The following is a 25,657-nucleotide window of genomic DNA, read 5'->3' on the forward strand; positions in this document are numbered from 1 at the left end:
TTTCCACCCCCTCCTCTTTGCTCTCCTAGCACACCACCCCCAGCACTGAGGCAATCTGTGCATTTTGTGTTTCATCTGCCAGCTGGGCACGCTCGGGGTTTCTGCAATGCTGGAGTGGGAAGGATGGTGAGCAGTGTCGGTCAGTGCCTCTCTGCTGGACACCTGGAGAAGCCTTCCCTCGGCATCTGCTGCTGGCCACAGGCAGARATGGACCCTGGACTGGATGGACACKGTCTGAACCAACCCAGTGTCACTGCTGAAAGCCCCAGTCCCAGCTACAGCAGGGAAGAGACAGCCCCAAGACGTGTTCCTCCTATTCCTCTTCTGTCAGGACAACACTCAAGTCCACCTCCAGGTTCAGAGGAGGTATCATTTGAATTATCACTTGAGTACCTTGGCCTGGCATGAGGGGGTGGGTCTGGGCCAGAATTGTGAGATGGATGCAAGAAAMAGATCTACAGAAAAACCCTACAAACAGCCCTCTGCTGCTGACATTGTTCTATCCATCATGAGAGTGACAGAAAACCGTGAGGTTCTACCTTGGTCCAGACCCAAGAGCCCTCTATGTCTCTAGAAGGTATAAACCCACAAAGCTCCTCTCTCAGACTACCCTTGACCAGGAAGCAGAAACCCTTTGGCTGTTAACAGCTGCCAAGGCACCAATGTCGTGACCACAGTGACTCACTAGGCCAGTTCCAAGGAGCTCCAGGCTACCTGTAGCAAATAACTCCAAATAACATCGCAGCTCCACAAGGAGCTGGCACACAGGGACGTCTGGCCAGCAATGACAATGCCCTACCAAACAACAGGCAAACTGGACAGGGAACATGGAAGATCTTATRGGCTCAGGAAAATAAGAAGCCCTGCAGGGATTCCTCCAACCTGGCCAATCTTCATGTGGAGTGTCTCACCCCACTTTCCACACCTTTGCTGCTCCACTGATCACTTCTTCCCCTCACWAGTGAACAGTGAACACAGGGAATGAACTCACAGCCAAAGCCTCCATCCCCACCTGGCACAGAAGGGAAAATTTTGGCTCCCCTGCTTCCCATTACAGACAAGCACCTCATGCCAGATCCCAGAGGAGGATTTGAGCAGAGCACTGACACCTCACAGGGTAACCCAAAACAAGAGTCCCAGATCAACGCTCAGGAGTGACTTCTCACATCTGCTTCCTTTTGGTTACTACTGCCTTATTTTCTCTACAGATCCAGAAACTCTCTACAATGGAGGGACAAACCTCAACATGTTCTCCAGCCCTTCTGGTCTGAAAGACTCCACCCAAACCCTGTCCTGAGCATGAGCAACCTGCGTGTACAAGCAGAGCTTGCTGGTGATGCCAGCATTCACCATCTGAGCACCTCCACCACAACGTGGCTGGCACAGGCAATGCTTCATAACCACCATAAAAACACCACAGCTCTTTGCTGAATTGCACAAAACAATTCCCTAGGTATTGCAAGGATACACAAAAGTAGGATTTGCTCACACTCTGAGAGGAACTGGAGAAGAGGCAGTGATCTCAGGTCCTTGGCTGATGAACTGAGGCCTGGGGAACCTGAGAGCTACTCCCAGAAGAAAAGTCCTGAGCAAGTAATTTCTCATTTGTTTCCTATCCTCTTCTTTGTCTCGTGCAACAGAGACACCTCTGACTCATACCAGGTTTCCGCAGGGCCTGACACAACAGGTCGACAGACTCGCCTTGAAATCAAACAACAGCACGCATGAGGTGGCTGTGTCTTGGCCAAGAAGGACCTAGATTCAAGACAGTCCTCAGAGGCAAAACTCCAAGGTAAATAAATGCTGATGAACTCGTTTCTCACCAGCTCAGTAGCAGTTCTTATGCCTTTATTTTGCCTTCCTTCCAGCTGGAAAGAAAGTTCATTGAGAATGAAAGCTAGTGACTCGCAGTGAGCAGTGACAGATGCTGCCTGCCTGCATGTGTGAAAAAACTCTGACAGGCAGAAATAACACACCTCACATGTCTTGTGGTGGCAGTGAAGCAATAAATATTCTAATAGACTACTAAGGCTCATAGTAATAATGCTGCGCTCCCTTTACAGAAGCCACTCCCCRTGCCAGATGACATCTGCCGTGGTATAGATGTTCCTGGAACAGGGAGATATTTTTAAATCCCTCAATGTGGCACAAAACTGTGAGTGTATCAGCCAAAATACCAGCCATCACAGCGTTTATATATAGCCTTGCACATACCATCTATAGATGGGAACACAGACAGATACATGGTATCTAGCAGCATTACAAACAGACATTCTTCTGCTGGTCTTGAGTACTTGAGAAGAAACTTCCCAGCCAGCAGCTCCACCCGTGTCAACCCACCCTGTGCAGTTCCCCATCAGCTTCTGCTCCTCAAGTGTGCTAAGTGCTGCATCTGAAATTTCATCATCAAAAACCTGTCCCTGCAGTCCCCACGCGTCCCCTCTTCAGCAGGGCAGTGCAGGTGACAGGGGCTCCCCACGCCTCTGAACACCCCTCTGTACACACACCTTCCAAACCAGAACCCCAAAACTTCCTTTGCCCTGTGACAGGTCCTGAAAGGGGCCAGAAAATCTTCAAGGCCGTCCAGTTCACTCAGGGACACCTCTGACATGTACAAACCCTAGGCATGGTTCCTATCAGAGGTAGGAATACAGAGGTGCTCGTGGGAAAAGAATTTGCAAGATCCAAACCAGTAATAGCTCCCTGTGGAGTACCTGTAATTGCTTCCCAGGAACTTTACCAGCACCCTAGTTACTGCTGGGAAAAAGGAAAAATAAAAATGTTTTTTTAAAACTGGCTTCAGGTAGTAAAATACATTTTCTGACAAGTATGAAATGCGCATCAGCACTTCAGAGAGCACCGCAGCCGTCAGGCCCAGGGTGATGTTTAAGCTCTTGATACAGTTATCTGCCTAATAATAACCCCAAAGAGCACTCCTTTCCTGGCTGCCTGCCAGACCACATGCAGCCTCTCTGCCCTTTCTGCCTTTTTTTTTTCTTTTAGTTTTTTTAAACTTTGTCAGACATGGAAACGTTGACTCTAAGAAATTCAGCCTCTTCTGTGAAACAGATTGGCTGAGACTTCTTTGTTGTTGCGGAAACCATGACTTAGGTGCTGGGGAGGGGAGACAAAGGGGGAAAACTCGTGTATTTTGCCTTCACGTGTGCTTTATTTTCTCCCCTGGCAGGAAACAGTGAGAAAGACTCTGACCCAGTTGCTGTCAGCTGCGTTGGAAGTGATTGTATCAGCTCCACCTGCTTAATGTGGGTATAATTAAAGACTGCAAGGACAATGATTTGAGACAAATCAGCAGTGACTGGTGTGCTCTCTAGGGACAAATGCCACCCTGGTGCATGACACATGTGATCCACAACAGTGGGACAACAGTGTCAAGGTTGGAGGGAGGAAGGAAAGGGGRAGTGCGATAAACATCTCCACCTCTTTTTCTAGGGAAGAAGATATTACAAGGGGAGCATGGCTTGTTCAAACATTTCAGAGTTTGCTGCACACTATTTCCAGCACTCAGAAGCAACAAATAAGCCGCACCAAGAGATCCAGCAGCTACAGCCTGGGCAGGAACATCACGTTTATGTCAAGCTTTCAAAGCCTTCTAAACTGCAAGGAGTTCAGCATGGTTTCTTGACACTCAGAGAATAACAGCCCTGACAAAGCAGGCTGTGAGATGCTACACTTTGCCATCCACACCTGCCAGGGATCTGGCCACGTGTGTCTCTGAGCTCAGGTGGTGCAGCCCCACTGAAGCAGGTCCTGCAGAACCACTCCTGACAGCKAGCTACCTGTCAGAGCAACAAAGGAGCCTCCAAAGAGCATGTGAACAACAGCACAGGCTGAAGCAACTGCTGCTGAAGCACAAGAGAGGCACTTCAATGGCGTTTTTAAAAGGAAAAGATAAAAAGAGGAAGGGAAAAAGCATACCTTTGCAAGTTCCAGCACAAGAAGAAAGCCCCAGGTCACTGTTGTAGCTAATGAGAAGGGCGACAGTGGCGCTCAGCAAGACTGTTCAAAACATCCTCATGACTTTTTTTAAAAAAAATCAAATGAAATACACACAAACAGCAGCATGTCCACAGCAGGCTGCTGCTTTGACATCCATGCAGCCAGTAAGACCCTGTGAAGCTTTAACGGGCAGGTCAAGCCTACAAAGACTTTGCTACCACCCTCCCCTGCCTCCACCACGTACCCCGTTCCCCAGTGGTTTTACTCYGAGAACTTCACAAGCTTTCACCAGAATTGCTGCTCAGAGAGCAGCCTGATCGCAGACAAAGCACACACCGCTCCAACGAGAGAAAAGTCCTTTAACCCATTCAGCATCGTGTTCTTCCAGGATCCAAGTAAATAACACCACCTCATAAAAACAAATTACATCAGGCATGGGACCCTCGTGACCCAAATGGGTGAGTTTTCAAAAGAATTTACCACTTTTACCTCCACACAGTCAGAGAAGTGGAAGCAAGCCAGGAAAGAAGGGAGGCATCGCCCTTTGCAAACACCTAACGAGCCCAACTGAAAACACAGAGCCCAGCACCTTTGGAGACATCCCCCTGCACACCCTGGCAGGGCAGGCGGCTGGAGATGAAAAAGACCCACCAGGAAAGCTCTACCRTAGCTGATATTTCAGCTATTAAAGAAGTTTCTGTTTAAACAGACATTAACTGCACATGCTCAGGAATTTCTCAGCGTTACCACTTAAAAAACACCCAAAGCCACTTTGAGTCTTTTCCTTTTTTTCTCTCCCGCCTTTATTTGCTCTGTAAACACATTTGTGTGCGCCCTGGATCCTGTAATGCTCTGCTGCTGTGATAGCAGCTCTGAAGCAAAGCAGCAGCTACCTACACACCTCACCAGGATCTGCTGAACGTCCTGGGTCCTGCCCCTGTTGTCACACACACCASAGTGCAGAGCCACACATAGCCCAGCTCCTGGCAGCACCTTCTCCAGTGCAGGGTGATGCAGAAGATGCAGTTGGTGCTGTTTGCACCGACAGATAACATTATCAGGAGTGCATGCTCACGAGCTCAGCCTGCTCCCTCACAAGTGAAACTCCCCCAGCAAAACCCTCCCTGTTGGCAGTGGGGTTTGTTATTAAAGCATCACTGCAAGTTTACCTGCAGATCAAGGYCTTGATTGTGGCGGGTGGGAGATAGGAAATAACTGCAAACTCTTTGCAGCCTTTTGAGGAGGTTGCTGAGGTCAGTCCAGGGATACTGCCCCATCCCATGCCAGGTGAGAGAGGCAGAGAGCCTTCTGTGCACCAACACCATCGTGACCAATTGCCAGAGCAGGGATGCCCACGAAGCTGCTCCTGAAAGTGCCAGGAAGCACATGGCAAATGGAATCAGGAAACTTGGATCAATTCTTTGCATTACCACATATATACCTACACATTCATACGTACAAATGTTTGCATACATCTGGCAACATCTGTGCAGCTTTGGGCGAGCTTTGACCCTTCCTGGTCAGTGAACAGAGAGTAAAATCACTGCCCTAAACACACCTGGAGGCAAGAGAACACCCAGCAGCTCCATCTCCACCCCATCCCTGCACACAGCAGGAAACTTCAACAAGGACACCCCAGTGAAACACCTCTCCAGCCCAAGGGAGCAATCAGTGGCAGATATCCCACCATACTTTCTATCATGTCCCTATTTATTGCCTTACACCTCACACATCTGCTGGCCTSCCTCCCCAAGGGGAGGGCTGGGAGTGACTCCTCTTGTCAAACAGGTCTGCTCCATGCCTCAAGCTACACAAATCTCGTGAGAGCAKCCAGCAATCTCTTTCCCCTCTGAAATCAGGTCACCTCCATTGCACCCAGCCTCAGCCCACCCAGAAAGYAAGGCCTGAACCAAAACTCAGATGTCCTCTGTCTGGGCTGGCCATGCCACCAGTTCTAGGCCCAGCAAAGCAGCATCTGCAGCACCTCACAGAAGGAGGGGTGGGAGAGGGGAATCATTTTTGGCAATAAAAATGTAATGGAACATTTTGTATYGATCGACTGTGGGATGAGTCATGTTTAGAGCGACTCGCCTCCTCTTCCCCTCACTTTCCCACCCCCAAATTATGGRCTACAAGAAATGAGCAGAGATAATGGGCAATTTCAGATGTTCTGAAGTCAGGTTTCTCTCTTGCTGGAACAGCATACCATGACAGCAGATGGACTGAGCTCCAGAGATGTTCTACACGTTCCCACACCTTATACTGGCCACAAAAAATTGTGTCTAACTAATGGGCAATCAGGAATGGACTAGAAGGATGGGGCACTACTTTGTAGAGGAAATAAGGAACCAGAAGGAAGATCTGAAAAATCTGAAAAGGATCAGAAGTAAAAGAAGACACAAAAAATAGATGGGGATCAGACACGAGCCCCAGAAAAAAGATAAACAAGCTGGARGTACATCTCTACATATGCACACACATGCACCAGTCCCTGGTTTGCTGTCTGAGTCCCCAGAGGACTARTAACAGTGAGGCTGTAAGGCCAAAGATGACAAGCTGCTCATGCACTGCCCAATCAACATTTGACCGTGGAACACAGGGTTTAACCACCCAGCACCCCACCAGCCACATGGGGCATTCAAGCCTGACCGAGAGATCTTCCAGCAGTGGACTCCAGCCAGGACCAGTACACTCCATCCAGAGAAAAAACTGGTACTTCATACCCTGGGAGATGACTAATTGCAGTAGCTGAGTTATGGCATAGCTTTTAACACACAACGAAGAGACATTAAGGTCATCTTGACGCTCATCTACACCATCCCCTCCCACAGCAGACTTGCTGCTCTTTTTTTCCTCCTACTCSTTTTCTCACTTTCTACCCTCCCCTTCAACATTCTTTCCTTTCAGGTCTTCTCACCTCCCTCCATACCCATTTACCTTCCTCTCTCTATCCCCTCCTCCAGCACTTCAAACATCCTTCTCATCACCCACAACTCCCCCTGCAAAAGCCCTTCTCTTCCAGGAATCTGCTGTATCTGGATTTTGATCTCCAGCAATTACCTGTGCTMACCCTTCCCCAGACCTCAAGTGCACATTTGTCTGCCTTGCTCTGCAGAATTTTTAGGACAAAGATCGTCATCTTCCTCACTTGTAAAGCACAGGATGCATTTACTGGGTGAGGAAATGATAAAKAAGGCATCTCAGCATTTCAGCTCAGTGTGGGTTCCCTTGGTATTTGCCTTCCCTCCACTGCAAACCAATCTACCTKTAAGACTTTTTCTTCCTTATCTCTGTTACAAAGTTATCACTTMATCAGCATTTTTCAAAAAAAGTTGAGATGGGGAGGTGGGGAAACACAGGGCTTTTACCAGCCCTGTTCACTCTCAGTTCAAACCCTGAGATGTAGAGGAGTTGGTGGGAACACCATGAGGAGACACCATGGCCAGAAATAACTCACTGGGATTATTTCAAATCCCACATGTCTCACTTCAGTTTTCAGTAGGTTTTKTGGACAAGGAGACACACATGGCTGTTTGCTCAGGGAGCAATTATCAAAGCTGCATCCAATTTCACCAGCTGAGTGTGTGCTTGCCTTTGGAAGGAAGCTGGAAAAGAGGTGAGTAGGCTGTTAAGACGGAAAGCTGGGGTAAGGAAAAATGAATTTCAAAGAAAAGATTACCCACAACACACAGGGCATCAAGAGGTGACTAAGAGACAGCCTGGGCTTCAATGAAGAAAAACATTGAAACAAGGAAAGCAAAACCTTCCACCCATGTCAGAGCCAATGCATGGAACTGGGCTGGTTATTTGGCAACCACACCCATGGGGGATTTGCATAACAGGTGGAGCACTTCTCAGGAATCAAGATGATAAAATGCTCATTCAATTAAAAAAAATAAGGGGACAAAAGTACTTGCTACACAGTTCACTGAGTTGAGATAAAGAACCAGCTTTCAGCTCAAGAGAAGCTGTCTGGGGTTTCTGCTCTCTGGCTCCCTGTGCTCCTCCACCACCTGAATTTCACCTCGCTCCTGTCACCTCAAAACACCCATCTCCAGTGGYCTCAGAAATAATTCACTGGGAACATGCTCAAAAGCCACATCATTCTCCATCCCTACAACCCTAACAGCCTCTACAAGGTTATCTGCCACAGCCTTTAGCTGATAAATAACAAAGCACCGCGGGAATCACACGTGTCATGAAGCATAAGTGAAAACACCAGAGTGCCGTGAGAAACCTCATCCAGACCCTCAGGGAAAAAATGGCAATTTTTGTTATTGGTTTCATCTGAACTCACCAGCTACTCTCAAGACTACACAGCAAACAGGAATGTCTCCACAGCAGGGGCATTGAAATCCCCATGTTGATTATGCATGGTCACCAAATCAGCAACAAGGAATACCCAATGAAAATGAAGAGCAAAAGTCAAACAAGCACCTAGAAAACAACAGGAGAGCACATAGAAACACCAAGCCAGCACGCATCCCTTCTTTCACACTGAATGCACCTTCCTGCATAGCAGCACTTCATCCAACAGAGATGGAAGAGCTGGTGCTTAATGCTGACCCTGGARACGTGCCCAGAAGTTTTTACATCGCTCAGCACCCTGTGCACAAAAGGGCAGCAGTGGTGACACTCCTGGTGAACTCCTGCTGGCCAAGCTGTCTGGCAGGTATAGCTAAAAAAGCTGGGTTTGGAAAATATTGCCTTTTTATAGCTTATCTCAGTGCAGACAGCTGCCTCACACCTCTAGAAATAGCAGGATTTAACAGCCATGTTTGCAGGGACAGATTTTAAAGGTTCCATCTTCTAAGAAACAACCTACACATTCAGAAACAGGAGGCCAGATTTGTTTTGATACTGGAACCCCCTTCCATATGCTAAGCATACCCACGGATTTGCAAAAAACCTTGCTCTGAAAATGGGATGTTCATTCAGCAACAGGCAACAAGTAACTTGCGTTTGCCTTCCTATAGAGTCTGTTCCCAGCACAATCAGCAGCAAAATAGCACATGATTAGGCTGATATTGCCTTTTGCTGAAAATAGTTGGCATTTTACAAGTAAAACAGTGGCGGAGGAGAGCATTAAACACTGGAAAAACAAGACTAATAACTTAAGTACAAATACCCCAYAGGCACAGCCCATCAGCACCTCTCTGTCGTTCCTCTTAAGATGGAGCAGAGCCAGGATCAGATCCCAAAGCATTCCTAGGAGTTGTTCGAGGTGATAAGGACTGAGCCAGGGATTTATTCCTGGGTCAGTCCCACAGCTGCAAACCCCAACCCCAGGAGTCTGGAGGAGCCCCCTCAAACCTATCATGTTTGTGAGTGAAACAGTTAAATGTTATTTTCCTACCTATTAGCATTAACAAGTTTTTTAAGACAAAAAGCACCAAATTCCCTGAATTTAACACTGGAAGAGCTGATGCTAAGGATGCAAATGGCTCTGAATCAAACAGGGCCTTGCAAAATTTCCACAGTACCACCTTTTATTAGCAATAGCTSGACCAGTTGTCTACAGCATCTTCCTCATCAGGAAGTTTTCAAACTTTTTTTTTTTACTGAATGAAGGGGTACTAAAGACGACAACCTGCTGTGAAATGACCAAAATTCCTATGCAAACAACTCATTAGCAGTGTTCAAATGCAATTTAAATTACTAGTTGTTAAAGTGCTCCTCAATTTCATGGTAAGTTTCCAAGCCAAATTACATGCTATGTACTATTTAATTGATTGTTTTCTACTTCTTAACATCCATTTATTCCCTCCTCCTGTCCTTTTCTTAATTTCAAGGGACGATAATGACTTTTCAGGAAAGAAAGGGGAACAGCAAATGGAGTTGAAGAGGGATTTACCTGAAGAACAAGGATGTAGGAGGGAAGTGGCTGCCAAAAACAGGCAGCTTCACCAGAACTTGTCCCTCTGATATTTCTGCAGCAGGGGTGTGAGACAGCACAGCACAAGGATTCCTTTCCTCTCCACCACAGGCAGCCAGGCTTCTGAAACCYGATATTTCTTTAAAACACAGTCCTCCCCCACCACGACAAGCAGTAAGCACAGTTAACTATTCGAGGACAACAGTAAAGCAACAAAAGCAACCCGTTTCCTCCTYCTGGGCACATTAGTCCTTGAACCAGCACGCACACTGAAGGCAAACAAGTTGTTCTCATTTGGAGATCTCATCCCAAATCCAAATGTGACTCACAGCAGCAAAGTCCCCCTCCCCAAAGCTGACTGAAGAATAAGGCTGTGAGTGAGACCGCCTGCTGTGTGACCAGCTGGTACAGGAGAAGGTGCATGATAAAGCTAATAACAACAGACATTTCTTAAAAGCACTCCACTCACATCCCAGGAAAGAGCAGCCATACAATTAGGTGAGGTGCCATCTGGAAATTTCTGAAGTAATRTGTGTTGGCATCACGTCACACGCTAGCAACACAGATCAGCTTTATGAAATAATCAATGCTTCTTGGTTTACYTTTAAGCAACTGACGCAGAAATACTTYGTGCTCAGAAAAGTATGACTTTATYAGAGTAAGAGAGATGGGTTTAACAGCATTACTCYGCCCGAGGCCACAAAGTACCCACCTGTCTGCAGGAACTGAGCATAAACCACCCCATGAAACACAGGGATTTGCACTTTTCCCAACTCTGCCACACAGCACCCTAATTTCTATACCTGCACACCAGAATAACATCACTTTGCTCAGCCTTCAGACACAATTTAGTGCTTAAGGGCTCTGAAACCTTTGCCTAAAGAAATGCAAAGTGTAAGATGTACAGAGGTTTGCAACCTCCATCCCTTCCACACCCACATGCGGCAGTCCTGTGCTTCCCGGGGCAGCTTCTCTCACCTGCCATGGGACACAAACACCCAGCCCTTAGAGCATGCTGAACTCCCTCAGAGCACCCAAATCACAGTGCTGGTGTAACCCATTTGCCAACTATTCAGCGCCAGCCCCRGATTGATCAGGGCAACAGCCAGGATGAAGGATGGGCTGTGAACCAAACCTCCTTACATGGGAGCTAAAGCAACTCCTTTGTGTTTAATACATCATTAGAAGTGACTTCGAGAAGCTTAAGAAAGGCAGGCACAGAGCTCTCTGAGCACTCTTGAGAGCCAATGCCATGGAAGGCTTCTCAGGCTGGAGTGTTTMCTAGATGCCTGGCTAGAGAAGGAAAAAAAAAATTATTTAGACAGCTGTATTAATTTACAGGTCAGCCCTTAATGGCTCTGTTTGTGGAGCAGGAGAAAATCCTTTGTGGATCCTGGATAGTGTCAGTGGTCACTGAATCTGCTCAGGTCCYGGAGAAACACCAGATGGAGAGCTCTGGCAGCCTGCAGTCCCAGCTGTGGGCATCACCTCGTCCTCCAGAGATCCCCCWGCTCTGCCCAGCACCCACTGAAAAAGGGGGGCACAGGCAACACGTGGGGAGCTCATCCTTCACAGTCTGTCCAGCTCTAAAGTCACATCCTCGCAGTGGTGAGATGTTGCACAGAGAAGGATCAGCACATGAACAGYAGGAGTCACAAAGTGCTTCCCCAGACGTGCCAGACCAGCCCTGCCCGGAGCGCTGCGTTACGGCACCCAGGCACTGCTCATCCTTGTCTTCTAACAAGCAGCACGTCCTGGTGAGCAGGAAAGGGAGGAAACTGCGAGGGGAACAGAACATCATCATTGCCAGTCCCACCGTGCTGTTCCCAGAACACCAAGCTCAGCCACAAGCAGCTGGCAAAGCCCAGATGTGCCACATCCAAGTGCCATCAGAAGCACGGCCATCGCACAGAAACCACGAGTGCCCACGCAGAGGCAAAGCACAGCACACAGGGAGCAGCACAATCATCCCACCACCACAATTCCACAGCTGGCACCACCATGCACGGCAGAGGATGWGTGGCTGCTGGGGGAGTGGCTGGGCTGAGGCTTCAGGAGCTGTGACAGCTCACACATSTCCCCAGTGCCCTGTTTCCTAACTCATCACCTCCCCTGCCCGTTCAGGCTGGGCACTCTTTAGGACAGCAGTTCTTTCCTTTGCATCAAGCTCAGCCCAGCCAGGCCCTGACCCCRAAAGCTGCAGTAATCCAATCAGCCCTTTGAAACAACAAGGATTAAAATGCAGCTTAAGTCTACAAACCCCCAGCATGTCCCAGCCACAGGAAAAGGCTCCAGCAGTCCTTCACCACTTTTTGTGGCCAGCTATTTTTTATCGCACATCCATCCTCATGCAAACAATAAGGCAACTATCTTTCCCTGTTCAGAACAACCCAGAGAGTTTTGTACCTCAAGGACCTGAAGTAAATCCACATCTCTGGAAAAACCAAACCTCAAAATTAGTATTAATCCTTATTTAAAAGGGCAAAAGAAAACTGACAAGAGGTTTAACTTTCTAACAAAGGTCTTAAATTCAAGATAGAGAATATGAAGCAACAGGTCTAAGGAAGCCTAAAAATAGCAGTTAGCTGAGAAGATACAAGGATTACTAACCAGCAGTGGGAACTATAAAAGGGTTTTTACCAAWGCCCCTTCCAAAGTAAAAGGACAAAGTGCAGTATTTTTCATTTGAGGTGCTGGGCTGGCTGCTCCATGACCCCCAGAGCAGTGTTAAAAGCACTCTGTACATGTTACATGCTCCAAATGACAAGAGGAATGCAGGATGGTGGATCTCTGCTCCAGATTCCCCAGCATGGTTTTAGCTGCCATGAATAAAACAGGAAGCAGAGCATCTTCCAGGTTCCCCCCATGCCCCTGACTGTCTGGATGAACTGCAGCTTCCTTTCAGGAAAGAGAAAGGAAGGAGGAGGAAGGGGGAGCGAGGGAAACAAAAAAAGAAGCAGCCAGTTACAATATCAGACAGATTAAAAACTTAACACTAAGGAAAAATACAGAACAACAGGAAAAAAACAGACACTGAAACTTTATCCAGTTACAGAAGCTAAATTTCAACTAACAGAACAGAGTTAAATATTAACATTTGAGAGAAATATGCCCATGTGTTATGCAGCCTTTTAACACACAGTCTTGCTTAAGACACAGAGATCATACATAAGCCATTGTTTTCCTTGCTGGCCACATGAATATATCCTCCCTTAACTCTGCAGTGCTCTGCTGCCTTGCTGCACTAACCAGTCAAACTAAAACAAAAAGCGTGACTGAATGGGAGCTGGCTTAAATTATCTTTRTACCTACTCCTGAAGAAACATTTTGCCTTTGAGACCAATCCACTAAGCCAACTTCCCCTGCTACAGAAGGTTTCATTGGGTCCCTTGCTGTTGATCCACATGCCTGCCTCCACCAGCAATGCACACATTTTGATGCAATCCATCTGACTAAACAAAACAACAAAAAAAAATCCCAAGTTTCTTGCTAAAACGGCAACGATGYACTTACCAGCATTCAGGCAAGCTCCTTTGCTAACATGCCTCCCTCTCGAGCACATCAAATTTGGAACAAGGTCCAGGAGCAAGAGAGAACTGAAAACTGACCACAACAAGCTTCCAAAACAAGAAAGGGGGGGGATAAAAAAAAAAACCTTACTACAGGAATTCAAATCCTGCTTCCACCAGACCCTGAGTCACCTCCCCTCCCTTGCAATAGATCAGAGCAATGGGTAAACATTTCCAAATATGGAGATCAAAACTCCAAAGGATGTCAAAAAAAAAAAAAAATCACCCTTCTCTCCGTGGCTTTGGCACAGGGATGACTTGCCCCTCTGAAGCATGAGCTGAGCACATTGCCCTTGCTGACCTACACACAGCCTGGACATGGGGCCACACATAACCATCTTCAACTGCGCTTTGGAGGCTCCTGACATGATGGGTGACACTGCATCTCTGTCCCCGACTCAGGATTCATGGGAAGATGCAACGGGAGCAAGTCCAGGAGTTGTTGCCCCTCAACCCTTGCAACAAATCTCTCTTTCATCTCTCAACCCACCAGCAGAAAACCTCCTAGAAATACTTTTTGGAGTGTTCTCTGAAAGCAACTAGGCAAATTCAGACTGTGGTTATAGTAACACCAGCTTGGCCCAGGAAAGGCAAGGCTCAACCATCAGTCACACCACATCCCATGTCAGCTGCTCACCTGGCRTGGGGAAACCTCCCCTGAGCTGGCTTATCAAACTGGTGCTTTATAAAGAGTACGTATTTGAACTTGCATTATGGAAAAAAAAAACCACAAAAACAAGCCACAGCTCTGCGGAAAGGCACCAACTGCATGGACAGGACAAGGTATCCCTGCAGATACAAGGACCCACCAATCCCTGTTGGGACACACAGCACTACATCCCATGCCAAGGGGGAGCTGGGGAGCACCCAGCCTCCCCACCCCTGGAAAAGTGGCTTGAGGGTCAATGCTCGAGCCCAGAGACCAAATTTAGGAGGCAGAACAGTTCTTCTTAGAGGGCACAACTATCCCTGCAGAGCCTGCATGCACAGTGGAGCAACATCCCCACGCCAAAGCTCCCACAAGGGTCAGTCCTCGGCTGCAAAGGCTGACCTGCAGGCAGCAGGAGCTGCCTCTGCCTGCCAGCATGGGACAGCAGCCTCCTGGTAAGCTGCAGCCATCGCTCCAGGAGCGGGCAACCTCTCAGGAATGTGCAAAGCAGGACATTTTCAAGGCAAACAGGCTGCTGAGGCAAGGCGATCCAACCAGACCAGAGTGATTCCCCAGCACCGCCCACAAGATGCTATTGAATTTATAGGGAAGGAATTCCAGAGCTGACTCTGCCCATGTATGGCCAAAACAAACTGTAAAAAAGCGACATTACAGTACATCTGGCTTCCACTGGTACTGGAGCACAGGCTTCGGGAGGAGCTGAAATCCTGCAGTGACAGAGACTCTGCAATTACCTCCAGGAACTGAGCAATGGTTGGGACCTGCAGCAGCAAGGGTTCAGCACCCAGTAAACCATCGATTTAAAGGTAACAAAGTTCTCTGCCTTTTAGAATACACCTACATTCAGTCATCCACTGCTACCACTGGAAAAAAAAATAAACCTTGCCAGGCAGCCCCAGCACACATTGATTACAACTGGTGGTCATCAAGGCAGCTTTAAAGAGTCAGCAGTCCAAGTGGCACCAAGTGGTACACCAGGACAACCTCAATGCCTTGCAGGCTGGGACTAGCTTTCCATAGATAGCTGATTAACTATTTTTCCAAAACCCACTAAAACCTCCCACAGGAGCCGTGTGCTCCACCAGCAGCAGAGTCACCTGGAGCTTTCTTCATGGTCAGAAAGGGGAGATAGTCTGAGCAATGTAGTAACTGTGGAAGAAGATGCTTGAAAAGCAATGTAAGAAGTGTCAGTTAGGTGTAGTTTCACCRAGTTTCTGACTCAAGTTTTCCAGCCTCTTGCACAAAACAATTCCCTAGGTATTGCTTTTTTCAAGGACAAAGAGTGGAATGAAGTAGAGAGTTGTCTAAGTCAGGGAAAGGAACAAAACTTTGGAAGCAGAACAGGTGGAAGAGCAGAAATGGTGGGTCTGGTGTCCCACCAGAGATGGACAGATCAAAGTTCTCCCCAGCTGTTAAATGCCACCACCTTGCCTGCCCTGCCAGCAGAGAAATATTGGCTGTGTCAGCGCGRGAGGCAAAGGGCTTACGGAATGGGAGAGGAATGCAGGCGGCAGTGGCACACACGGCAGGGACAGGGACACGAAACTCAGGCGAGTGCGGGCTGCTCRCATGCCTTTGCCTTTGAACAGGGGTCAGGCACGCCACGTTTTATGGCTCTTGGGGTTGAAACCTGGGACTAATGCTTTTGTGACCTTAGAGGGACTCCCATTTCAGCAGCAAATAGAGCTGTTAGAGGGGGTGGGAGCTCAGGGGCCTGAGCACATGAGGACAAGCTATTTCCCWGCTCCTGGCAGGCAGCCCAGAGCTGCTTTTCAGTGTGTGCAAGTTATACCCATCAGACCAAGAACGAGCTGCACTTACTGATGGGAGACCCACAATGTGGCTACTCCCTCAGCTTCACTTTCCCCAGAACAATACTGGGATCTCCCCTCCTTTTCACAGCTGAAATGGCTTTGTACCCCCTCCCTTACTACTGTCCTCACTTGAAACACAGGCACCTAAACATGACCTGGTGTTCAGTGACTGCTTCAGAACACCTTTCACCCCAAACAACACAGAGGAGAGAAACCAGAAGGATGGACACATCCACATCCACATCCAAACACAGCCTAACCAGAAGCTCCCTGCTACATGGCAACACAAATCCCCCTCCTTGCCACAGTACTAAGTTTGGAAAGTGCACTCTTGGCAGCCTGGGAAAAAAATCCAACTCAACCCTCCTGCAGAGCAGTACAGATCATMTAAAGCAGCCACTGGGTCAGGCATGGCTAATTTAAATTAAAAATTACATAAGCAGGATGACTGAGAATATTTGATTCATAAAAACATCTTGAAGGGGCAGAGAACAGGGGGACTGCTGCAGCATCACAGGGACAGACTACACAACACAGACAGCAAGGACCAGGTATGCTCATACACATGCACAGCTATGCACACAAATGCCTGCTCCTCCACCATGCACAAAAGCAGATTTAGGACTCGCAAGCTGAAGTCCTGCGCAGTCAAAAGCCAGCACAAATGTTTGTGACAGTTCCACAGGCAAAGGCAAAAACCAGGTGCAGAGGAATAAATATAGAAAGAAGTCAGGCAGGCAAAGCAGGTGCTGGCTTGTAAAACCTTGGCCAGAAAGGCTCCCCAGGAGGTTGAATCTGGTAGTTTTGCAACAGCTCCACAGAAAGACAGAAGAGACAGAAAGGAAAAAAGAGAACRTGAATGCATATGCATCCTTTTACCACCATATATAGTATATACAGACATTTGGTATATACACCCCCAAGCTCTCATATGCCACTGTATAGTATATACTATATATGCCTTGCCATCTTTGTTTCCATGTGCCTGCACTCATACAGCATGTCTGTGTGTGTGTTGGTGTATGTGTGTGTGTGTGCATTTCTGGTGCGTGCATTTGTCATTTCCCCACGTCACTCCTCTGTGCATGCTATGACACAACACATCACTCCAYGGAGCGTGGCTAAAGCCTCAGCACCACAGCCTGGGATGATTTCTGGACACTCACAGCTTCTCAGTGCTCAGCCCTTCCCCACCAAAGCCTCTGTGTGTAAGCACCACTCGGGATCCATCAGTTTGTCTCGTGTTTTCCGGTGATCCCACTCCCCCTCGGAACTTGGAGAACCACGAACAAGGTGCCACTGGCAGAAAAGCCTGACATCCTTCAGAGAAGTTGCCCCTTGTGCCTGTRAATTGTGTTTACATACCAGTTCTCACGCTGCACAGCCTCACTGCKGGGATGAACTCAGAGCAGGGCGTTTGGAAACACGCAGGGCTCCACCAGACTCACGACTTTGGGTTTCTTTCCCAGCCCTGAAAAGAAAGACACTTGAGTGATGCACACTGGATGGGCCTCCCGACGCCTTGTCTCCAAAACCCACACAACTTCTGGGAAATGCAGCRTTTTCCTCCCCAGCTTTCTTAAGCAGAAGCATCCATACTCCTGGTCCTTTTAGCACCCTGAAAAGGAAGCCCCACCACCCTGAACTGGGCCAGTGACCAGCAGTGTCAGCTTCCACAGTTTGGCCAACAATCCTCAAGTCACCACTCCTTCWCTCTTAATACCACTGAGAAGGGGGAGGGATAAGCAAATGCCAAATTAGGCATAAAGTAAGATAACAGGGTGAACCATCATTTATTTCTGGCCTTGGGCACAGTGAAGGAGCTAGAAGGCATCACTGATGCTATTTGGAAGCTCATGGAGTTACCATTACTGCGAGCAGAGCTACACCACCAGCCCTCCCCCTCAGCACAACTTTTCCTCTGAGGAGCTCTGCCCAATTCCCATGGTGGACTATCTCACCCTTCTGAAGCTGAGAASCACCTTTTCTTGATGAAACCTGCTCAGTGCTGTTTTTCCCCTTCAGCAGAAGATGAAGGCAGAGCAGAGGGGAGAACAGGTCATATGGCTATGGTTTTGCATGTGGCATGGGACATGCCAGGACACATGCCAGGGTGCACCCTACAGAGAGCAGCAAGCACGTGAATCACACACTCCTTCCTGTCCCCATCAGCCCCAGCCAGCAACATCCTGGTCACTCTAAAGCCCTCTGCCCATGACAAGCACAAGCTTGTCTTGTCATCACAGCTCTGCAGAGAAAGCTTGTGCTATTTGCTGCTGTAGCTATGGAAAAGYTCAGTTCAGACTTGAGTTTGTTGTACTTGGGATGTTCATGATGGTGCATGTGAGCCCACAAATATACAATAAAAATGGAGCAAACTGTGCAAGGGTGTTGTGGCTCATGGGCCAAGTCCCTCATCCCTGCCACAGTCARATGGCTTCCTGTCCTTCCAAAACCCCTTGTCCTCCATACAATGTCTGATGCTACAACAGCCAGGAGAGTGACTGGGCTCTTGGCTCTCTCAAGCCGTGCCACATGTCAATTGTGCCAATAGCACAAGAGCACACTGAGCTTCATTCTGACCCAGCTCAGTCCCATGGTCCCTGATTCCCCACAGGGACAGGCAGGTCTGAAAGTGCCCAGGACTATTAGAGCAACCTTCAGGTGTTAGGAGCACAGAATCAACTGGAAATTGCAATGACCTTTCCCACTCACTGCAGGCTTGGGATGAAGATGAGTAACTGCAGAGGTTTATTGCTGATGAACTCAGCCAAAGAGATATTCCTCTCCATCCATCAACAAGGAGACAAGTACAAGCAAATATTATGGYTGTGCATGTTTACTTTTCATTTTAAAATGATGTAGGGTTACATACAATTTAGGTCCTTCCCACAGGCTCCTGGCAAAACGCCCTTCAGTCTTATCTGCAAAAGCAGAAGACAACAACATTCCCCTCTGGTTCCAACGCTATTTCAATTCAACTCACAACAGCACCTCCAGAAGCTCCAGGTAAGACAATACTTCTTGGGACCCAAACTSTGGTTAAAAATCTTGGCTCAGCATCATCTCTCACCAGGTTTAACTCACAAAATATTTACAAGATCAGTGATAGGACTTGGCCAGTTGAAGTGCATCTTCCTGGCTTTCTTTCCCAAACCAGCTGTCCCCATCACGTGTGACTGGGGCTCCTGCAGCAAGGTGACCAGGACACCACATACCCTCCTGGAGGCATCCAGCTGAAAACTACCGTCAAGAGAGGGTGGTTTCACAGTAGGTTCTAAAGTATAGAAAACAACTTCTCCTGTTTGCAGATTTAATCCTAAAACCAGTCATTTGCAATGCCTGAATTTAAGCATCAATCCTGTGTTATATCTTGATTTTTCTTAGATCATTCAGATTTTTCAGGAACGGACAGTGGAAAAACTTCTGCAAGATTTCCAAGTTTCAAAGAGCAGTAGTCAGCACTTTCAGACAAACAGGCGTCCCTAACATAACTTCACAGTGGCCACGTAGAAATAGAAGCAACCAGACTGCACAATTCCTTTAAATGMAAAGTCTTACCTGTGAAAATAACTTTGGCAAATGCTAGTTACACTTCTCCCACAACAGCCTGGTTTGAATGGCATCTGTTTTTCTGACTACACGAAAGCTGCATTCACTTTTAATCTCCTTTACACTTGAAAGTGTTACCAATATTCAGAGTCTATTTATTATTATTATTACTATTATTTTTTAAATCAGCATAGCTGTACTCAGTGAAGCCCAAGTGCCAACACTGGTTCAAGTGGGATAAAGCGGCCCCGTGCTGGGATCCTTTGTTCCATTCCTTCATGAAGCAGATGGCTCAACYTGACAGCCACAAGGAAAATTGTCATTTTAACTGTTCCAGTCACCAATTTTTAAACACAGACAAGCTCTCAGCCAGTCACCCATCAGCATCAACTGACATGGGTCCGCCCTCTATGATTGGCAGGTGCACGAACAGTTCCCCAGATGCCAACCTCATTCAATCTGACCTTTTCATTTTAAATGAAAACCACTTAAAAGCCTGCCCTGTTCTGACATATGTCTTTTTATGTCTTTCCCATTCTGTGCCAATATATTTGCTGGCCAAAGTTCCCAAACTCAGAAATCTCACCTTATCTGCTCCACTGCCAGAGCCCTGACCCTCARGCACTCTGGCCACCGCCAGCACTGAGGGAGCCCTCTGAGATCTCTATGTACTCACATATCAGAAAATACCAGCCCGCTTTTATGCAAACCTCAATTCAGAGTCCAACTCTCATTTAAAATTCAGCTTATATGCATTGGTAGCTTTTACACCTGAATATGTAGACAGGGACTCATCTTTCTGCCCTGGGACACTGACACACGCAGGATCTGGCCCTAACAGTTTTCTGTGTTTCCATCTGTGCTTCTCAAATTTCATACATTAAAATTACACTGCTTGATTTGACAGTACAGTGCTGAAGTATTCTAATAAAAGGATCACCCAAGACAACAAAAGCYGGGGACGTGTTTCCTCTACTCTGCTGCCAGCACAGCACCTGCTCAGGGAGTCACCAACACAAACAGCACAGCTGCTGCCTTTTTGGAAGGCCAGATCCTGTGCTGGTGACAAGCAGTAACTCWGTGAATGGTTTCAGTCTGCAAGGGAAGCACACACCMCTCCTAGATAGCACCCRGACAGAGCTGCTTCCAAACCCACCRYAACCCCATGTGTCAAAATTAGCTATAATGGGGCTTATCGCTTCCGAGCTTCTGGTCCAGCCCTTGTCCTGGAGGAAAGCTGATGCTGACCACAGCACAGACCATCAGCTTGGATGGGGAAAATGAGCTCCCATAACAGAGCAAACTCCCTGGCAGCCTCCCTGTGCTGCAGGGTGCAGAGCCTAATGCTGAACCATTGTCCCAAGGGAGCCCCAAGGTCCTGCAGTGGTGCACAGCAGGCTTTGGAACCAAGAGACAGATTTTTTGCCTTTGCTGTCACACTTGATTTTCAGGTTTGTCCTGGGGTTCATTAAATGTGACTGAAACAAGAGGGGGGAAATGAGTTAGCAGAGCAGTGAGAGAGAGTAAAGATCATTTGGGGCAGAATAGATCAAATCAGTGGCTGAAGAAGCTGTGAGACAGCCCTATCCACGGCATCCCAGCAGCCAGGAGCCATCGGGCCACAATGGGCAGGAAACAACCCAAAAGCAGGACCAGCCACACTGCACTCCTGTTATTTTAAATGCCCAAGAACAGCTAGGAAAAAAGGGTGGCAAAGGAATGAGAGGAATCAGCATGTCTGTGCCAGAAAGCCTGCGGGTCCCATGCTGGAGCAACCTTTCAGCAGCTTCTGTCGCTGCCAGCAGCGCTGCCTGTGATTTACATGTCTGTAACTGACACCAGCATTGGATCCCGTATTTTCAAGCACAGACTACTGACCTGATGCTGCTCACACTCCCTCAGTTTACTGGAAGTGGAAGATTTTCAAAACAGCCTCAGTGACTTCTATTTTCATTTTTTCTTTTCCCCCAACCATTTGCTGTCTGTATTTCACTAAGCCTGGTCAGGGACACCCTGAGCAAGAGCRGGGACAGTTTCACTCTCTCACTCAAATACACCCCAGCTGCTTGATCAAAGAAGGATAATCGATCATGCAATATCAGAGCACTGCAGATCCTGGGTTTCAAATAATGAGCAACGTTTTTCCATCTAAAATGTAAGAAATGCCATTCTCCCACTCCCCAAGGAATGGCCATCCTCTCCAGGCAGCACTGGCAGAACAGTGCCCTAGAACACCTCTTGTGCTGTAAAATGCTCTGACAGACATTGACAGTGCCCAGGGAGCAGAAGAATACTGTGCGCCAAGGCAGATCCCAGCCCAGGATCTTGGGCAGCCCACCTTTAAGCTGAAATTTCCTAGTGCAGAGTTGGCACATGTTTGCTGCACCAAGTCTAACAGGTTTATTATAACGTTTTATTACAAAGGGTAATGTTCCTTTAATCATTTTGGTTTTAATGGCCAAAATTTGAAGGCAGAGAACACCTTCGCCCAGGCTTGCTCAGGTGCCACCACAATGAAACCCTTGGCAGYATGGCTGGCCCTCTTATCGCAGTCCTTAAAACCATTTGTAAATGAAACTTTTGAAACTTAGAGCCTACATGACCAGACAGTCTTCCTGTTCAAGGCTCACATTTTATCCAGATTACATTTTTGGCAAGATCATTTGAAAAYAGCAACAAATGGCTGGCAGACAAGTGGATTCCACACTCCTGTGCCCACGTGGCCAGGCTTGGTATTTCTGAAAGCATTATAATCCATGGAAATGTTTAAAAATGCACAATCAACCAGGACCAATAAATCTCTCTGGTTTACAAGCATTTGTCCCCTCCAAGTATTAGCCATCTTCTTTCACCTTTATATCTTAATAGCAAACTGTCCTAGTTTCAGACTTAGAACAAATACCTCCAGGTAGGATGAGCATATATATAATTTTTTTTTTTTTTAATTAAGAAGAAAAAACTTTCTCAGTGTTGCTCCTCCCCTTTCCAAACAGCTGCTGGGAGAGGCCAAAGAAGCATACTCCTGCAGGAAAAAAAAAGGGAAAATCTTGGATGGAACAGAGACACCCAGGTAAACGTGGACATGTGGCAAAAATGTGTGTGGCCAAAGCGTGGAGCAGCCTTACCACTGACTGCACCTCATAAAAACATTTCTGTTTCCAACAAATATTTTTACTGTCACAAATAGAATAATAGGAAAAAAACCAAGTTTTTTCCTTACAAGAAATGAGTTGCAAGCTGATGTTTCCCTCAGAAAGCTCCATTTTGAGAAAGRACCCATTTATTCCAAATATAGATTAAAATGTCTGAAGCAATTCTGACAAGCCCTAATAACTGCTCCTATTACATCTAAAAACWAGGAGGGCCACAGATCCTGCATATGCATCTGCCTCCTGAACAACAAAGTACCATTACTTGCATCATAGATGGGGACTGAGACATGCAGAAGATACATTAAAAGGCTGGTTTAGTTCCCAAATTACCCTGACTTCAGCTGGRAGCCAGACTCCAGGGTGAATTTGGCCCTTTCGCCAAAGGAACAGAAGTGGCAGAACTTGGACACCCCTTCACCRCCTTGTGCAAGAGAACCAGCACACAGAGATTTCATGGGAATTCTGTGAAATATTCTCCCACCGAAGGGGTTCAATTAATTGCCTCTAAAAGGAGATTCATCACATAACTTCTCAGCACAGTAGGGCAAGTACTGTCACGTCTTCGCTCTACTTAAAAACAGATGATAAAAAGGTTTTAGCTCCTCCAGGCCACTCTACCTTGACCTGGAGAAGTAAATACACTGGACTTTCACTGCATTTCCTTTATTATTTGCCTACAGCACCRACAATGACTATAAAATCCACTCCTGAACTTCTGTGATTTGGTCCACTTTGCCTGCACTCCTGTTTCTCAGTGAAAAGAAAGAGGTTTCTGGTTTGCAGAATGGCAAAGTTAGCAATTACACATCTCCCAGMACCCTAACTGGATCTCACCGGTGCTCCCAGGGAGAGATCACGCTTCTTCCCATGTACCTGTTGGTTTCTTAGCACAAAGTTTCATGTTCTTCCAAGAGTTTGCCAYGTGATATCCTCCAACCTGCCACACCTGAGCACTGCATTCGGGCAGAGTACAGATCTACTTGTTTAAAACATTTGCTACAGTGTGTGATCGCAGCATCACACCAAAGGTACAAACCACTTGAGACCAGCAAAGGTCTCTTCAACCTTCTTCTGTCTCGCTGGTGTGATTCACAGGAGCACCTAACAGCCTAACACCACCATCACACCTGTCCTCACCTACTCCTACCCTACCATACTCAGCTTGTCAGCAGGAATTTTGTCRCCAGCATTTGAAGCCAGCATTTGTTACCGAGCCAAGTGTTTTTATTTTTTAACTGGTGATGGGGAAAAACAGAAGGGAACAGTGGAAGCTCTCAGAGGCAARGATCTCTCCAGGACTTGCCAGACAGTATTTTCAAAGACTGAATTGGCAGAGCATTAAAGAAGTCAGCATCCAGTGTGCAAGAAAGACCATGAAAGCCATCAGCCAGGCTCAAGGAGCATTAGTGACTGCAGTCAGGAAAACAGAAGGCAGAGGAGGAGAAAGACAGACTAATGCTGCTCCTCTCACAGGAGGTACAGACACATGCCTGGCACCACCCAAGAAGGAAACACAGAATAAAATGAGGGGGCACTTCAATGAGCAACTGCAGCATCTTAAGCATCGGTGGCCAAGCACAAGTCAGCACATACCAAGACTGACTGACCACACAGCAGTGTGCAAGATACCACACCTGGCCTTCAGCCTCGAAACAGGAGACACGTGTGGGAGCARTGTGGGAAGAGCTGGCAAGTGAAGGCTGTGTCCTATCAGAACTGTGAATCTGCAAGTTGCACGCAAAAGTTCACAGCAGCCTCGCATGAGCCACTTGCCCATAGCCGCTGTGTATCCAGTTACAAACCCCAGAAATACAGCTGACTCCATCACCAGGTCTTTATCAGCACTCACAGAGACCACAGAAGGTCAAGAGAGCCATCAYCCAGGAAGAGAGGACAAGCACAGTGAGCTCAAAGGGAACTTGACAGGCCAAAAATGACTGCAGTCAYGGAGGACCGGGGAGAACTCGCTCATGTCACCCTCTTTTTCTAAGGCGCTCAGAGGCAACAAAACCTCTGACCTTTGATTAAACCACGCTACTCTCACAAGAGGGGGCAGCTTAGGGGCTCAGGAACTCAATAAGAAACTATTTATCTCAAGGTCGTGGGTTCATACCCTCTTCAAGTTCTTTTTTCTTAGTCAATTAAAACAGGAGACTTGATCTGCATTAAAAAACCCGTTGCTAAGGGCACAGCCAGATACTGCCTCATCAAACAGATTAAGAAAATAAAGCCCCTTTGCTGCTCCCTGCACATCCCACAACAACTTAGGGAATGCTCCCTGTATGAACTGAACACAGCTCCCTTTCGTATGCAGGGTGGGAAAGCAAAAGGGGGCATTGCAGACGGACGGGCACAGCCACTATCAGCAGCCTCCAGAGCAGGTCAAACACATCCATCTGCAGAGCATTCTGAATGGAGCTGATCCTGCCCCAGCCTCTCAATCTAGCCAGGAGATTCCTGCCCTTCCCTGTATAATTTCTTTCAGAGGATGGATGTTCAGCCAGTGGCTGCTGCCCACACAGCCTTTCCTCCCACGCCAGCCAGAGCTCAGAGGCCCAAACCCCACCATGAGATGGTGGTGGGGAGAAATACAAGGCTGGAGAGGCGCTGCTGCCTTTGCACACACAGAGCAAACAGCACCCACAGAGCTCCAGGYCCTGCTTCCAGGGAGCCCAGCCACTTGGGAACAGACATCTTCCAGCCCTCAACCCAGCAGTGCCATCAGACAAGCCCTCCAACGTGCAGTGAAGCACAAACCATGGCATGGACACCCAGGACCAGTCAAAAGGGTCCTGTCCCCCTCCTGCTGCAGGTCCAGTCCTGGTCCAGCCAAAAACATGACAGAAACAGAGGCTGGTCAAACAGAAAGGAAAGGGGAACTTTACACCTTCCACTGTAATGGCAGGCCCAACTCAACACGTGAATCAAAGTTACTTATCTGAAACCAATTACTGATAGAACCCAAACTGTCTAGGAACTGGGGCTGCTGGTACTGAGCACACATGCACATTCAAAACATTTTTTTTTTCTTCGTGCTGGTTTTTAGCTCATAAAAAGCCAAGGTAAAA

The 25,657-nt window shown here is 47.5% G+C and overlaps 1 long non-coding RNA gene across 1 annotated transcript in view; it reads right to left on the reverse strand.

The window, feature by feature from the left end:
- The window catches only part of LOC130579659 (uncharacterized), a 92,188-nt gene that overhangs the window by 53,828 nt on the left and 12,703 nt on the right, over nucleotides 1–25,657 (reverse strand). The window contains exon 2 of the long non-coding RNA XR_008966039.1: nucleotides 17,251–17,356. This is a non-coding gene — a long non-coding RNA (uncharacterized LOC130579659). The remainder of the gene's footprint in view (nucleotides 1–17,250; nucleotides 17,357–25,657) is intronic.

The sequence above is a fragment of the Malurus melanocephalus genome, unplaced genomic scaffold, assembly GCF_030028575.1.
Source record: "Malurus melanocephalus ecotype Western Australia unplaced genomic scaffold, MMel_1.1 scaffold_284, whole genome shotgun sequence".
NCBI lineage: Eukaryota > Metazoa > Chordata > Aves > Passeriformes > Maluridae > Malurus > Malurus melanocephalus.